At 47.6% G+C, this 16,412-nt stretch overlaps 1 long non-coding RNA gene across 3 annotated transcripts; it reads right to left on the bottom strand.

Moving 5' to 3' along the window:
- Positions 1-5,840: 5,840 nt before the first annotated feature.
- On the bottom strand, positions 5,841-12,618 carry LOC138110380 (uncharacterized). 3 transcript variants are annotated; one of them, XR_011150902.1, is made up of 5 exons: positions 12,517-12,618; positions 10,885-10,947; positions 8,543-8,615; positions 7,929-8,433; positions 5,841-6,872 (listed from the first exon to the last, which is right to left on the bottom strand). It is a non-coding gene; the product is annotated as an uncharacterized lncRNA (long non-coding RNA). The 3 variants fall into 3 exon arrangements; XR_011150901.1 differs by lacking the exon at positions 5,841-6,872 and having other exon boundaries at positions 6,881-8,433; XR_011150903.1 differs by lacking the exon at positions 5,841-6,872 and having other exon boundaries at positions 6,881-8,433; positions 10,885-10,950; positions 12,517-12,608.
- Positions 12,619-16,412: the final 3,794 nt, after the last annotated feature.

The raw sequence follows: 16,412 nt of genomic DNA, 5'->3' as shown, positions 1-16,412 counted from the left end.
GATTCTATTTTGAAAGATTTTTCTGTGGTTTTGAAGTTTGAGTCTGTACTTTTCCAAGTACTGCACACTACTGCCCATCCATGGCCTGCTCAATTACAGCTGACCTAATATAAATGATGTTAACAGCAGACCTAAAATATGAATTCACACAATGTAATTCAGATCAAATGACCACATTTTTGGAAGATCTGTTTGTAAATCAGAATTCTCTTTAACAAATATTAGAATACTGATCATAATTATACTGTAGGTTATTCTTTCAAAGAGTTTTTCTTCCAGTACACTACAAAGTCTGATTGTATTTTTTAATTTGTCCTAAATCACCTTTGCCTGTTGAAGAACCTGTGACTTGCTGCAAAAATATGCAGTGCATCTCCAAGAAGAGGAAACACTCCATCTCCTGAAAGATTTTCCGGTCATGGTTAGGGCAGTTAGTCACATGATGTGATTTGGGAAAGAGAGGAGGGGTTGAGTTAGTCATAACAAGGAGTTTATCTTTCACACTGTAGCTGGAGCGGGGAATTCCCATTCTGTTGGGGACAGGGGTTGGAATTGCATGGACTGTGTGGTCACAGATTTGAGAAGATGCTTTGAGCTACACTGGCGCCAGGAATGATGCTGTAGCAGCCCAGGTCTGCCTTCCACCACGCCACCTTTGTCTGATAGAAAAGGTCTATACTTAAAATCTTACTGAATGTTCCCACATTTCAGGTGCCGTGGAACAGACACCGGGGTGTTTTGACTTCACAGAGGTGCTTGTCAGATTAAGTTCATCGCTAGAGAGAGATTCCTTATTCAGAAGCTTTTGTTGGTCTCTGAAAATTCTTTAGATAAAAAGTTACCCACTCCCTCACCCTTCCTACTGCAGCCTTTCACAGCACCTGTATGTGCACAACAGGAAGATAAATCCTCACGTGAAAATTGTTGAAACTGCAATTGTTACTTTTTATTTGGTAATTTTGGTTAAAAGACTGGGGGTTTAGTCACACCTTTGCAAGTTAAACACCAGCTTTATACTACCCAGACATACATTGTTAAAGCATTATGAAAGCACAGAGGAATATCTTGTATTTGAACATTTATGTGGCATTTGAAATTCGTTATAGTTCCACATTTTATGAATCACGTATGTAGGCTGGAAAAATAATTTCGAATATTTACAGGTTTTGCTACACTGTCTCTCCCTGTGACATCTGGCATTTCTGTACATTTTGGTAGCTCAGACAGAAATGTGATGAAAAGTCTGTGAACTGAGCTGGCACTTCACTTGGGGCTTTTTTTTGGCAATACTGTTTTTGAAAATTGAGGCAAATAAGGATCTTTCAGCTGCCTTGTTATTGTATATCCTGACTGATTAAATGCTGGTGTTTCATTGTCTATTATGCTCTGACAATCCTGTCAAGTATGTACTAATCCAGCAGCAAGGGGTTGACAGGGCTTACAGGGAGTTGGTTACAAGTTATTAAAGGACTGTCTGCCCTGCCTCGACTGCCTTTAATTCCCATGCAGGTTGCACCTTGCAAGATCAGATCTCCACTCTTGGCAAGCACCTTTATAAGCTGAGACATCACTGTGGTCTGGTTTTTTGTGGTTTTTTGGGTTTTTTTTCTTTTTAATTTTTATACTATTTAATTACCCAAGCAGCTGTAGTTTGATGAGTATTCTGATGGGGAGAACACTTCCCAGCTCTGTACAGATGCCAGTACCCAGTAAGCTCATGGCACTGCAGGCACCAAGGTGAAGTGGGTAGGTCTAGAAAAGCACAAAGATTCAGCACAATCTAAGAACTGGCTGTGAGGATTTTCATCCCTAGAGAAGCTGAGAGAGCGATCATGCTAGTAACTGCCAGGTGATAAAAGGCTGGTGCAGGTGTGTGTTGGGGACATACTTGAGTGGCTGCAAATGCCCTTCTGTGTGTGGGCTCTGCTCCAGTAAAACACCAACTGATGCCTTTGAAACATCATCTTGGAAGGTGGAAATCCTTGTGGAACCAGCTGGAGAGATAGGCAGTGATGGTATATAAATCAAGGTGCAGGTAGATTAACCTGTTCCAAGAAGAGTCTGGTGTTTATCTAACAAGACATTATTAGTGGTATCTTTATTTTGTCCCCACTGTAACCAGAAAGGGAACCAACCCCCGTGTGTCTCCTGTGTATCTCCAAGTGAACTGTAGCAAATCATCGTACCTGTAAGATACAGTTTTGGGCATTAGGGGTGTGTGAGGGGATTCCCAGTCAGTCAGTGCCCTCTCACACGTTTTGATTCCCCACCCCAGCCCTTCACAATCAGGAAGAGGGGTGTGGGTGGTGGTGTGGGGCTGGGTTTGCCCCTGGAGCCATGGGATCCGCAGGGAATTCCGTCTTTGCCCCGTGTGCTCGGCCAGCGCGGGGCTGTGGGGCAGTGGGGCAAGGCTGGCAGAAGCGCAAAGGGTTGGCTTGGCTGTCCTGCAGGTTGGAGCAGGACAAAATCCTTCTCCCCAGGAACAGACTGCCTGGGTATCGATGGAACGCGCTGCCTTTCCTGTGGATCCAGGAAGTGCCAGAGCAGTGATGCTGATGCTTCACTTGCCTGTTTCCCATCTGAGGAACTGGGATGTGACTAAGCCAACCCTAAGTCAGGGAAGAGGACGGTAATGGTGTGTGTGTGAGCTTCTAAATGTTCATTGCAGTGCCTTTATCAGATCTTTCCTCCCCAGTTTCTTTCATGACAAGTTTTTCTCCTCCATTCACAAAATGCGAAATACCCTGTAGCAATCAGAGAATACAAAATACGGGGTAGAAGTATCTTCTGTGGTGTAAACTCCTTAACTTGCAATTAGAAAACCACCCTGAGCTTTCTAGTATAGCATAATCACAACCCCCTCTTGCCAAGCTGCATCTTCCCCCAGTCCCCTCCTGGCCATCAGACCTTACCTGGCAGTTCTGCACACTCAAATAATTTCAGTATAAAGGGGAAGCTATTTTCTCTCACAGACCATATGGCATGAGAACTCACTCTGGACAGTTTATAAATGAATATATGCTCTACTTGAATCGTAGTTTGAGTAACCTTCAGTATCCTGTTACTTGAACAGCCACAAGGACATGAGAAATTGCTGAGAGCAATGTCTTACGCTTTGCTTCAGAAAATAAAATACTTGAATTAGTGTTTTTCTTCCATTTGGTGAGTTTGTTGCCAGAAACCACTGTGTCATCCAGGCACCAGAGCCATTGTTTGCACTGGTCACCACTTTAGCAAACCCTCATGGGAGAGGTGAGCTGGCTTCTGTTTTGCCACGTGGCTGACACCTGCCACATCTAATTTAACCCAAGATTTTTTCCTTTGTGCAGCTTTGCACTGGGGGCAGCTGCACAGCTGGGTACACAGCCAGGGTCTCCTACCCTTGCTAAGAGGGAGTGAGACATATGAAAAGTCTCTGTAGTGCAAAGAGCAAGACCTGAAGTCATTAACATTAGGCACTGGGAGTTGCTGTTGTGCAAGGCACTACTCAAACACCTGCCAAAGCCAGTCCTGGCTCCGAACACGCTGGATGTGAACTGAGGAAAAGCAGATGAGGTGGGTGGGCAAGAAGTGCAAAGAAAGCAAGATAATGCTGGATACCACAAGCTGCCAACCTTTGCCAAAAATTCCTTCTGCATCAAAGGAGGTGAGGAGGAAAACGCTGAAGGTAGATAAGGTGGCTTTTTGGGTTGCTTTTCCAGTGTTTACAGGAATCTGCAACACCTCATTTGACTCCAACACCACCACCTCTGGTACTGTGAGCAGAGCAACATAACCTCAGTCTTAGTACATGGGACAGTTCTGGTCTGGGGGAAATGAAAGAAAAAAAAGATTAGCATAGAAATATGTGAATTAGAGGCTTGTTTAATGACTGTCTTCTAAGCCCAGCAGCCATGCAGTGGTGTGATGATGTGCTGCACATATTTACCGACCAAAGGTAACTGCTGCCTTCCAGCTTGTTTATAAAATCACAGCAAAAACTACTGAGGAAGCTCAAAGACTTTTCCTCCACAGTGGTCAAATGCATTCCTGATGCAGCAAATATCACATTTAAACAAAAAACCACATATTGCTTTAGCCTACACAAACAGAGAAGTTTGCAGAAGCTGCTTTGCTGCTGCCCCTCTGCAGATGCCTTATAGAGTTGCAGAGTGGGTCTGTGTGGGACTGGTGAGCCCAAGGATGCTTTGCAAAGGCATTTATTGCTTTTTTTTTTTTTCAAGTGGTTTGTACTCAAATGCAGTAGGGAAATCAACTTGCACTTGAAACTTCTGCATCTCAGGAAAAAAAAATGACAGGAGCTTCCCCAGCTTCTCAGAAAAAAAGCACAGCTGGATGTCTGTCATCTCCCCCCCACCCCCAACTTTCTGTATTAATTGGCAATCTCCTGAAGTATCTGGAGCAGAGCAGGGAGGCACACAAGCCATGAGAGCCAGGCAGCTGCACAGCCCTGTCCTGCACCCTCAACCCTTGCTCCCAACATCCCCATGCCCCTGGTATGGCCTAACCATCCCTGCCACAGCTTGTGCTGCTGACCCCCTGTGCAGCCACCTCCATGGGTGCATTTTTCTGTCCCCTGGGACCCTATTGCCTTGATTTAGCCTCTGAATTCTTGCCCGCTGCTCTACAAACTGCAATGCTTTTACTCTCCCATTTTGATCCTGCAGGAGACTGTCGCCTGAAAGCAGTTTTAGCAGGAGTCTTCAGTTTGTGAACATGGTGAAAATGTCTTTTTCTACCTGAATAAAATCAAACTGACCACAATAGAACTGGCCCAAAAAAAGTAAAAGAAATTTTAAATCTTACGATGCACCTGTAAACATCAATAGAAACCTTAAAAAAAAAAATGCTAAATTAATATAAATGTACAGACAATTACCAACTTTATTGACCAATTTCCCTGTTAACCAAGTCACTCATCAAGTTATTTTTCAGAGGGCAAGCAGTATGGTATACAGTAGTTAATGGCTTAACTTGTTGAGAGCAGGAATCAACCATTTTACAGACAAAAGTGGAAGAATACCAGTGTCTGGTTTAGAATGTGGCAGTTGTGTGCCCAAACATTGTGAGTTTGACCCCTTTGAGGGCAGAAGTTTTGAAAAGCTGCTCCTCCCCATGCCACAGACATTTGTGTTCCAGGGGTGCCTCATACTATCACTCCATGCACAGACCAGGACTGAAGCTGTAAATCAGCAAGAGGACTTTCCCCTGTCCTCTAACTATTGCCTGTGATTTAGTAATTCCTTAAAATAGCCATCAAAACAAATGTTCTGGAATTCACAACCACCAGGAGGCTGCTGGATTAACAGCCCCCTGTTAAGGATGCACCATCACTGGCAGGACCGACAAGCTCATTCCCACCATATTGGATGAATCTTGACCAGGTAATGCACCACCCCAGCCCTTCCCAGGAGCGTCCCTGATTCCGTGGTGGCCCTTGTGTCTATTGCAGCAGGGTTTAGGAAGCTTCAAGTGGTGCAATGTTAAGGAAAAACTTTTCACCACGGGGTTGGGACAGCTCTGGAGGAGCTCACTACTGCAGTGGTGGGTATGCAGGCAAATCCTCAGGTGGTCCAAACTCTTTCCACCATGGCCCAAGTGGTGCCAGATGCTTGCTGGGCACTGGCAGCCCACCTATCGCGGCTGTGCCCTGAGCTGGGGTATCCTGACAAAGGCTGGGGCAGCTGCAGAAATTTGGGGAAAGATGATGCCTCCTGCAGCAGGGCTTCCCCAAGAGCACCCCAGGCACAACTACAGGATCCCTCCCTCCCACCCAGTTGAAGCTCTGGTCCCCACCAGCCCTTGCACCCCTGCAATGTCCCCCACACCTCCTCCCCATGTTCTGAGATAGGGTGCATCCAGGGGCCAGCACTGCCCCTGTGCAGCCCCAGGTCCTGCCTCCCCCCAAAGCCCAGGGAAGGGCTCATCACCGTCTCCTGGGGCTCCCCGCCCCCTCCACTCCTGGGGCTGGGGCACTGGGTACCCACCAGCAGTGTTGGGGTGCAGCCCCTGCCCCTTCCCCATTTACGACACCAAGCCCTTGTTGGTTGCTGCCTCCACAGTGGTTTATTAGGGTGGGAGTCAAGAGCCCCCGGCAGTGTGGGAGGCACGACAGGGGTGCCATGGAGGGACCCCAAGAGCCAGAGCCCCGGCTCCTGCAGCAGGGACCGATTTCCAGCCTCACTAAAGCAGCAATGCAATACTGGAGAGCAACAGGCGATCCCAAACTCCAGTATTTACGTGCTGCTAGAGCACTGCTGACAGCTCTCCACGACCTGCAGACCCCCCTCTCTGCCCCAAACACAGGGCAAGGGTCCCTTGGCCAATCCTTTGCCAGTGAAAGGACCGAAGAGCAATAGATGAGGGGTAGATATAGTATGGGATGTGGTCATGCCCATGCTGGAGAACAAAAAGGAGCCACAAGTCCTTCCTGCCCTGCCTGCAGGGCCACAGACACACGAGCTCATAGGGGATGTATTCGTAGCTGCAAAGGATGTGCACAGTACAAGCACCAAGAGAACGAGTCTACACATACCTGAACTAACGAGATACATAGGAATGTGTTTAGCTTCCACATCTATGATAACCAGAAGCTCACTTTCTTGTCTTATCCTTGAGGTAATGAGGCAGCCCAGAATGGTCTGTATCTCCTTGTCCCTACAAACCATGATGTGCTGCTACATCTCCTCAAAGCCCACTGAATGTTGACATTCCAAATGGTATTTTGAATATATATATATATATAATTTTTTTTTAAAACCATGATATAAAGAACTGAAGAACACTATACAATGAAGACATTTAACATGCATGCATTACCACCACAGGACAAGGGGTTTTTTTCTTCACAGGTACTGTCAGACAGTCTGTAACTATAAGAGAACAAGCAGTTATACAGTGCAAATGAACCAGTTTCAGAAACATGATCAGAAATTAACTGTTCCCCCCAGCCCCAAACAACACTTAGTATTGGGTCCCAGCAAATCATTCACTTTCAGACCCAGCAGATCTGTTGCTTTTGCTACTGTGAAAAGCCTGCAGAACTCCCCAGCACTTCCAAATGGTCTGTGGGAAAATGTTACCTTGTACTTTCCTCTTAGGTGACACTAACAATCAAGGATTTTCCAGAAGTCACAGTGTTAATATTCCAGAAAAAGAAATCCAGATTCCAACAGTTGAAACCTGTTAAATTTTCCTTAAAATACTTTTATTCAGCTCAATTTGACTTTTGAGATACGTAAAAAAATCCTTATTTTTAAAAAGGTTAGGTGATGGTTATTTACCATGTGAATGGACAAACCTTATGTGACCAGAAATTAAGGACATCTGGAACTTCATCACCTTCCCTGCCTGTACCAGAGCAGAAGGCACTAGAGCAGGGCAGGGAGGGGCCGCAGTCCTGCCGAAGGCAGCTGACAGTGGCACTTACACATCAGCCTGCCAGGCTGCACAGGAGCTGTGCAGACAGATTGATATTTTTTGTGTTTTCTTCCAACCTTCCCCCCCCACCAGTTATGTGACAACTTCCTTCAATTAATTTTCTTAAAAAGCAGTATCACAAAAAACCTGAACAATGTCAGAAATTACACCTTGGCTTCGAATTCTTGCGCCATTCCCTTGTGCCCAGTGTGCTGCTGAGTCCCTGCCTCTTTAGCAAACTTAAAAACAGGAATTTCAAAAGTTCTTGTGACCCATGCCAAGTGATTTCAAATTTTAAATCAAGTATTTGCCAACAAAAAAGCAGTATATTTTCACCACTTCAGTGTCCTCAACACTGACAGCACCAGGGCCAACTCCCTAATGAGCAACTGCTACTCGCTGCAAAGCCAACACATACCCAGTGTTAAACCTGTACGAGCTATTCAAAACAACCCCCCCCATAATATTACCATTAATTACTTCTGTAACAATGTTTTACTTGACTGTACCTGTGCAATCTTATTTCTTTCCTCTCTTCAAATGACTCCAAAAGAAAAAAACAACAGCAAGCATGTTCAGCTTTCGAATCCATTTTGATGGAGTTTGATGTTCACATTTTAATTAATATTTTTATATTTATATAAACCAGACTCTTGTCTAGTTCGACAACAAGGGCAAGAACTCTCTTCAGTAAGGAGGACTTTTCAAAGCAAGGGTTCAATACACCTCCACCAGCCTCTAGCACAGAAGGAAAAATCAACATTCACACAGAATATTGGGCAACTAGAAATTTGGGATAGGCAGTGAACTACATATCTGAGAAAATATGCATGTTTATGACATGACAGCATCAATATTTTATGCAATAAAGTTCCATGTTTGAATCATCCCATCTCACACTTCAGCTTCTCTCAAACTTAGTTTGTGCTTTGGAAACTCAACTTTAAATCAGAAATTGGCATCTGAATACAGTTGTTCAGCTTTGAGTTCACCTGAACGTCTCCAAGGTATTACCTGCAGTACCCAAGAAGGGATATGCGTGTCAGAGGGACCTGCATCTACCCAGAGGGATGCAGATGCTACAAGTATTTTGGTGGGACATGAGCTTACCTTCCCAACTCACCTCTGAACACAGGCACATCAGCTCCTGCATGGACTCCCTAGACACAATCAGGCAATCGCTGCTTCAATGGGAGCTACAAATAAACAACAGAAAGGGTTTGAGAGGCGCTGGCAGAAGGGGGCAACTCCAGGAGGGGGGACCAGGGCTGTTGGGCAGGTTCCCTCCCAAGGCACACAGAGACAGGTGCAAGTATTTTTAAAATTAAAGAAAAAAAAAATCAAATTTTCAGCTCCAGATAGGGCAGACTATGAAGCAGAATAACTACATTCCTCTCTCTATTCTCCCCATTCCAGGGGCTACTGGCACCATTGGCTCAGTGTGACTCTGGGCAGTGACAGCCAGGGCACACTGGTAACCCCAAATCATAACCCAGCTGTAGAGAAATGAGGAATGAGCCAGAAAAAACAGGGGCAGCTCTGGGCAGGTGGGAAAGCCATTGCTCACAACCATGGCCAACAGCAAGCCCACCTTCCTCCCTGAAGGGGTTAAAACAGCAGCAGCAAGAACAACTCTACTGGTCCTGGCAGACCAGAAGCAAAGGAAACATCTTAATTATGCTGGTTTAGGTGACAAACCAGGCCTAGGACAGGCAGGTAAGATGCAGAGAGGCTGTTTGGGGGTTGATGCTTTTGTGGTGGCACCACAAGTGCCCCCTCTCACTGTCAGGTAGAGGAAGCATCCCAGGAGCACCTTCAACTTCCAAGTGGCACCCCACTATGACCAGGAACAGGGGTGTCCTGCTTACTGGTAGCCCCAAACATGAGGAGGATTGCTCCAAAAGCTCCGTCTCAATGCAAAAGCACTGCAACAGCCCTTCAGCTGCCAAGAGCTCCATGCCCACAGTGTGTGCACCAGCTCTTTCTAGAAATAGAAACTTCTACCTGTCATCTATGTAAGCCAGCCACCTACAGAGGTCTAATCAAATCCCCTGAATAACTGGGGAATTTGAACATGCAGAAAACCACTAATGCAATTCACAAAACAATGCAACTTCTGCTTGCCAAAGTATATTGGGCAATTAAGCAAAACCCACCCCACCCCCGACTCCAATCCCAAACACATACACAAAACCAAAACAAATTCCCCCTGAAATACTGGATTCCCTTAAAATACAACTCATCCCTCCTCACTGACACTAACCAGAAAAAAAAGAGAAGAAAAAATATGTGAGAAGAAGTGCCATGGGAAAGGAAAGGAAATAAATACAGGAGCCCATGACAGAACAGATTTGCATACAGAGCCTTTACTGACCCACACACTTCAGAGCTAGGTGAGCTCAAAGACAAGTAAATATTAAGCATTTCCTATATATAGAAAAAAATAGGAACAAAAACCCCAGCTCTGCTATCAAACAGTTTTCCAGGAGACATGCACAAACAAATCCTGAAGTCATTGTTCTAATTTGAAACAACTGGAAAAAAAGAAGGATTTATTATTTTACAAAAAGACTAAAGTAAATCATCTCATTACAGCTGAAAGTCCCAGACACTCATTAGCAAGGCAAAATTACGGTGACAAAACGAAAATAAGGGTGTGAACCACCAGAACACTTCATATCTGCTTTGCTCTGAAAAATCCCAACACCTTTGTTGCTGCCTCCTTTTGAACAATGAGATTTAAACAAAAGTCACGTCCTAATATTTACAAATGTGGCCAATAGCTGGGATCAGACCCGGTGCTTGACTGACAGCCACCACATGGCTCCAGCTCTGCCATTCCGGCAGGAATTGCCTCACAAGGCTGCTGAAGGTGAGCAAGGGCTGCGGGAAGAGAAGTGGCTGTGAAGGAGCCTGAGCAGTCGGACGTGGGAACTGCGCGCAGCCAAGTTACTTTCATTTGCGCGGCACCTACAATGCATCTCCCCATCACGCAAAATTGCTGTTCTGCCCAGCCAGGACTTACTCCTGGGGACACAAAATAAATGCAGAAAATATATTTTGTCCCTGTTCTTGTCGAAGCCGTGTAAGAGCAGGTCATTTCCCACATGCTTCCTCAAAAATAATTTTTTTTCTCACAAATTTGCCCACAGAAGGGTCAAGGAAGCAGTATGCAGTTCGTATAAACCCCAGCATATTTTCCTTCCAGCACAGCACACCTTCCCCGCGCTAAACCACACACCATTGACACGCTCTTAGGTGGGGCTGAACACCCAAAACCAAACTGCAGCTACCGAGGGCAGATTCAAATAATGCAAAAAATGCATTCGTTAACTTCACTCGATGTGAAACTCGAGCCTGACATTGTTACCAGCAGGATCAGCTGTGTTTACCAAGGTGAGGGTGTTAGTGGGATGGGGAGCTACTGGCGCCTGCAAAGGCCTGCAGGACAAGACTTCAACTTACAGCACTCCAGAAAACCAGTAAAATCCACAGTAAAATTCCAGGATCCACAGTTTCTTCTCAACACTGCTGAGGAGAAGAAAAGTATGATGCTTCTTGTTACTTCCAAGTTTTAGCATTGTCATCTCATCCAGTTCTAAACAACAAGGGTCAGATCTAGAAGCCCAATTCCTAAGAAGTTTATTTGTTAAGAACAGGAAAAAAACAAACAAAAAACCTATTTCTTTTTGGTCAGATGAACAATAATTCAAAACATAACAAGCACGCTGATTTCTTTTTTTTCCTTTTTAGGTTTAGGTCAGTTTGCCTGAAGCATTACTTAAAGCTTCCCTCTTTATATTTCATAAATGTTTACTGCATTAGCAGCTCAGTTTTACTATATTTCCCACTGAAGTGGATTAACTTAATACAGACTTTTACAGTTGCCGGTGAGTTCTTTGGATTTCTTCAGAACAGAAGATGATGAAACTTGGCAGATAGTCCCTCACCTACACTTAAAACACATAAGATACACAAGCAGAATTTCTGGTTTTCGGGGGGAGCAATTAATGTTTTAACCTTGGAAAACTCACTCTCCGAATGCAAAAAAATTGTCCTTATATACCTAATGCATATACGGGAAAAATATTGTATGTAGGATCAATTACAGAGGGAAAAGTCCGAGCGCCGTGCATGTTGCTCCATCACTGCAGCTCCCAGAGCGCTGCGAGGCTGCCCTGGGAAGCTGGCCCTTGCCAGGATATTCAAATTTCCTGTACAAACCGAGCAACCATCGAGGGGAAAAAGGAAAAAAAAGCAAAAGCTGGCTGCCAATTAGTGTTTTTTTTTAAATATTTTAAATTATTTCGGCGAATTATTCTTCGGTTACACTAGCGATTTTTTTTGTGTGTATAGAACTATTTTCTACGTGCGGGGGCGCGCAGACTCCGCGCTGGGCCGGCAGCCCGCGAGTCCCCGCGTTTGCTTTAAATAAAGAGGGAAACGGGAAAAAAAAAAAATCAACCCCGAGCCCCACCTGCGGGGAGCGGGCGCGGCTGAAAAGATTAAAAAATTATTAATAGTGGGGAAAAAAAAAATCCACATGATGAAAAGGCACCCGGGGGGTCGTGGGGGCGCCCCGCATCCACGTGGGAACCGGCCCCGCGCGCCACTCCCGCACCAACGGCCCGGGGGCCCCGCCCGCCGCCCCCCGGGTCTCCCCCGCTGTCACCGCCCGCCGCGTCACGGCCCCCACGAGCCCCCCGGGGCCGCCTTTGTGCGCCGCGGGGCGGCTCCCCGGGGGGGGGGGGGGGGGAAGCCGCGGGGCACTGTCGGTGCCGCCGCGCTCCCCGCCCCCCCGCCCCAAAAGTTTTTTTAATAGTTTTGGTTGGTTTTAACTTCTTTATCCTCCCGGCAAAGTTTCGGCCGGACCCGTGTCCGCCCGTGCCCCGCGGAGAGCGGCGCGACCCCGCCCACAGGACAGCAGCGGGAGGGGGTCCCGCCGAGCCCCCCCCCCCCCCCCATCCCACCCCGTTTCGCGAGACCCCCCCGGGCCGGGCCGGGCCGGGCCGCCCGCAGCGGGGACAGGCTACGGGGGGCGCCGGCCGCTCCCCGCGGCGCCCCGGCGCCGCCGCCCTGCCCGCCCTCCCTCCTCACCTCCGAGTCCACTCGAAAATGGCGCCGAAACCGAAAAAACTTCGCAAATTTCATTGTAGGCGGCTGCAAGGGCTGCTGGGAGCGGGGGCGGCCGCAGCACCGCCCGGCGGGGCGGGCCGGGCCGGGCTGGGCGCGGCGCGGGGCGGGCGATGCTCGGGGACCGCCCGACGAGCGATGCGCGGCCCGTGGGCACGGCCGGGGCGGGTGTGCGGCGTGCTGGTCCCGCCCGGCAGCGGGTGCCTAGAGCGCCCGGAGGAGGATTCACCTGCCCCCGGCCCGGGGCCGTGAGCCGGGACCGCCGCGCCTCCGCAGCCGCTGAAAGCCGCGTGCAGGGAAAAAGCTCAGGGAAAAAGTAAACATGTATGTAAAACACGAAAGCTGCACGGGAGCGGTGGGGATGCTCAGCTTCGCCTTTCGTGCAAACCGGCTCGTTCCGCTGCCTCTTCCGTCGGCGATTTATGACCCCTTATAACCCAGCCGGAAAAGGGATAATGCTTTTCCAGCCCTGATGTCTTGTTACTCGGTGTGTGACCTGTCCATGCACTGAGACTTCAAATCGTTCTCTTTTTTCCCAATTACTGTGATATTAAGTTCTCCACAAACACTGTTTCTCAGACTGCGTTTCTCCGACCTGCAGACTCTGGAGATGTTCCCCCGTGTTCCCACGTGCTGAGCTATATAACCTGACCGGAGTCACCCAGGAGCAATGGGAGCAGGATTTCGGAGCCCACAGTGCACATCATGGGTGTGGGATGGCACCACGACACGCTCGAAGGGAGGATGGGTTGTTTGGAGACATGGTTTTCCAGAGGCTTTTAAATGTGAAGAGTCAGAACTTGGGAGGATGGTGATTTGTGCCGGTGGGGAGCCTGGCAAGCTGAGGCCTGGGAAAAGTGATGCTGAGGCAAAATGTTCCCTTCCAAAAGGAAAACCTGGATCTGGTGGTCAGAAACTTGCAGGTTTGTCACATTCATCATTGGAAATGGCTAAACCTGCCAAGTCTTTTGTTGGCCTGGTGGGTTTGTAATCTTCCTGCAGTTTTTATTTCTACCCCCACCCCAAACAACAAAAAACCCCTCCAAACCCTGTTGCTAAATAATTGTTCCGTTCTCACAGGTGAGCAGTGAAGCTCAATTAATTCTGCTTTGTGAAGCGCTTCTGATCCTCTGATGGAAACATGTAGGGGCAAAACACTTTTATTTTGCAACTTGCAAAGGCTGATAAGAGTGATGAAAACAGAAAAACCTCACCACTGAGGGGGATTACAGCCCCACGCTTTTTCCACTCGAGATCTTAGAAATGAGTTGATGGCTGCTGCTTTTCATTTAGAAGGGTTTTTCTCCCTCTTTTGAAAGAAATGCAATCACTACCAAGTATTCTAGAGGGACTTCATCTTTAAACAAATAATGTTTTTCTTGTTGGGTGTGCACTATTATTTTCTTAATTATTCCTGGATTTCTGCCTGTTCCACCAAGAGTTTTCTCAGATGGCAGAAACAATTGGTCCTTTTTTATTACGCTAATAGCAAAAAGTATCCCTAATAAAAAGACTCTATACATCCCATAAACTCAAATGGGACATGTTTTGCCAGCAATCACACCTCTTCATTGAGGCATCTTATATGCTGCTTGCCTTTTTTGTTTGTTTGTTTTTTACTTTGTTTCCACATTACTATTGTTTACTACTCAGCCTCACTGACTGGCTGAGTCTTGGTGCCAAAACGAAATGAATCGAGTCGTTTATTTAGCACCAGAGCCCTCCCACTCACCCTTAGCATGTATGTTGAGATCTCAGCAGATGTGGTAGGGAATGAATGGGCAAAGAGATTCACCTACACAGAATCACATCTACTTGTGGGTGGCCTCTAATTAACTTGGCTTCCAGGCTTTGCTGCAAGGTAGATGGGTTAGAAAGTCTGGCCAGTAGTCATCTGGTTGAATCATACCTATTCTATGGAGAACTTAATTGTGTAGCTTCGTCTGACTCCCACCCTTGTGAGAACTAATTAAAAATATAAAAAAAGTGCCCCACACTTATTGGAAGTCAAATATAAATGTCAGTGTTTCAGATGAAATGGTATCTCGGGAGGCTCCTGCACATTTAATCATATGGTTGCGCCATGTATATCATAGCCTCAAAAGCTGCAGTGAGAACCATGAAAGGCACTGGCTTAACATCAGCAAAAGTGTTTGCCAAGCTTGGATTATGTCACTGCTTTATGATCTTGCTTTGTAAAGGGAGAATACTCTTGGGGAGAAAGGACTTGGCATGCCAGATCTACAGCGAGAGCAAGGAATGAATGCTGCTCACAGAGGCCGGGGGGAGGGCAAGGGATTCTGTTTGCTGGGATATCTTTGCAGATGGATGCTGTGCAGTTGCTGCCTCCAAGCAGAGATGTGTGGATCACTGAGGCTGGAAGCAAAAATCCCAAAATATGCCAGCAGAGTTGTTTACTGCTTGCCCTCCCACAGACACACCTGTGGGGGCCCTGCCTGGATCCTGTTCATCACCATCCCCCGGCTCTCAGGGCATCACTGTCACACTCCAGGGAATGTGGAGATACTCTGAGGCCCACTGGCTTTCCCTTGCCTCGGGATACAGACACCCAGCCAGGCTGGGGCTTGTCAGACACTCAGAATGCGATGCCCTTGCAGAGGTGGCAGCCATGGAACTGGTTAAAAAAAATAAACATCCCTCACCACACATCTGAAATGTGGCCTGCTGAGATGCTTCTGCTCTCTGTCACAAGGGTGGGCTGTGGCCACTCCTTCCGTGCTGCTAAAGGCAGGAAACTCTTTGAGGAGACCAATTCTGTTTGTCCAGCACCAGCCTAGATGCCAGGCTTGCATCTGCTGTCTGTGAGTGGAAGGAGAATAAAGAAAAAAAGCTTGGAGGTTATGTGCCCTTTGAGGAGGGCTGTTGGTGGGACAAGTGACATTGGAGGGGACAAACATCTCAAGAGAAACATCTCTTCAAAAGCAGCCCCTGGGGTCCGAGAGCTGTTCTGCCTACGCTGCCCTTGCTTTCCTGTTGCAGCAAGAGCCTTGTGCAGCCCCTGCTCCCCGCCTGCCTTGCTGCTGGAGCATCCTGCCCAGCCTGGAATCTTTCCATTGCTACCAGGCTAATAAACTCTGCTGCTTCTGGGTGAGTGTCTGGCCAGCCCCTAACTGCATCCTAACAGTGGGGTTTAGCATGGGAAAGGAGGTCCCTGTGTCTGCAGAGGCAGTGTGGGGCACAGGGAATGCAGGTGGACAGCCTGGGGTGCCTGGGACAGTGGAAAGGACCAGGTATGGGTACACATGGCAACAGCACTTTGTGTTTCCCAATGAGCAGAACAGGGATCCTGGTGTGCAGAATGGGGACCAGGGTCTTTTATTTTTTGCATTACCCCTCCAGCACAGTAAACTGCCCCATCTTGAGCTCTGACTTCTGCACTTACCCTTCTTCCAACCTTTCAGTCCCTTGTGACCAGACTGAACAGTGGGTTAGTGCTTGGTTTCTTTCCATGTCTCCTTCCTCTGTCCTTGTGCACCAGCCCTGGTGTTCTGCAATTCCCCCAGCTCTGCGTGTGGTGTGACAGTCCCAACCTTGGCTTCCTGGGCACCCTCAGTGCTTGCAGCCGCCTCAGCCACTCTCCGCAGTGTGGAAAATGGGTGTGATGGCCATGCTAATGGGTTTTTGGCACCATCTCTTGCCTTCCCTTTGCTCAGAGTGCCCAGAGCACAACACTGTCTGGACAGGGATTTCACTGCCCACCATCCAGCCTGCCAGCACAACCTTGTCATTGCAATTTGTCTCACGTATCTGGTGTGTGTCGAGGATCTTGCTGAGGGCCCATTTGCCAGGCCGTTCATGGAATCGCTCCTTGTCTGCCATGCAGAGCGTCCGGACCTTGC

Source organism: Aphelocoma coerulescens, chromosome 4A (genome assembly GCF_041296385.1).
Source record: "Aphelocoma coerulescens isolate FSJ_1873_10779 chromosome 4A, UR_Acoe_1.0, whole genome shotgun sequence".
NCBI lineage: Eukaryota > Metazoa > Chordata > Aves > Passeriformes > Corvidae > Aphelocoma > Aphelocoma coerulescens.
The sequence above is the reverse complement of the archived record's forward strand: the minus strand, read 5'-3'. Positions and strand labels throughout refer to the sequence as shown.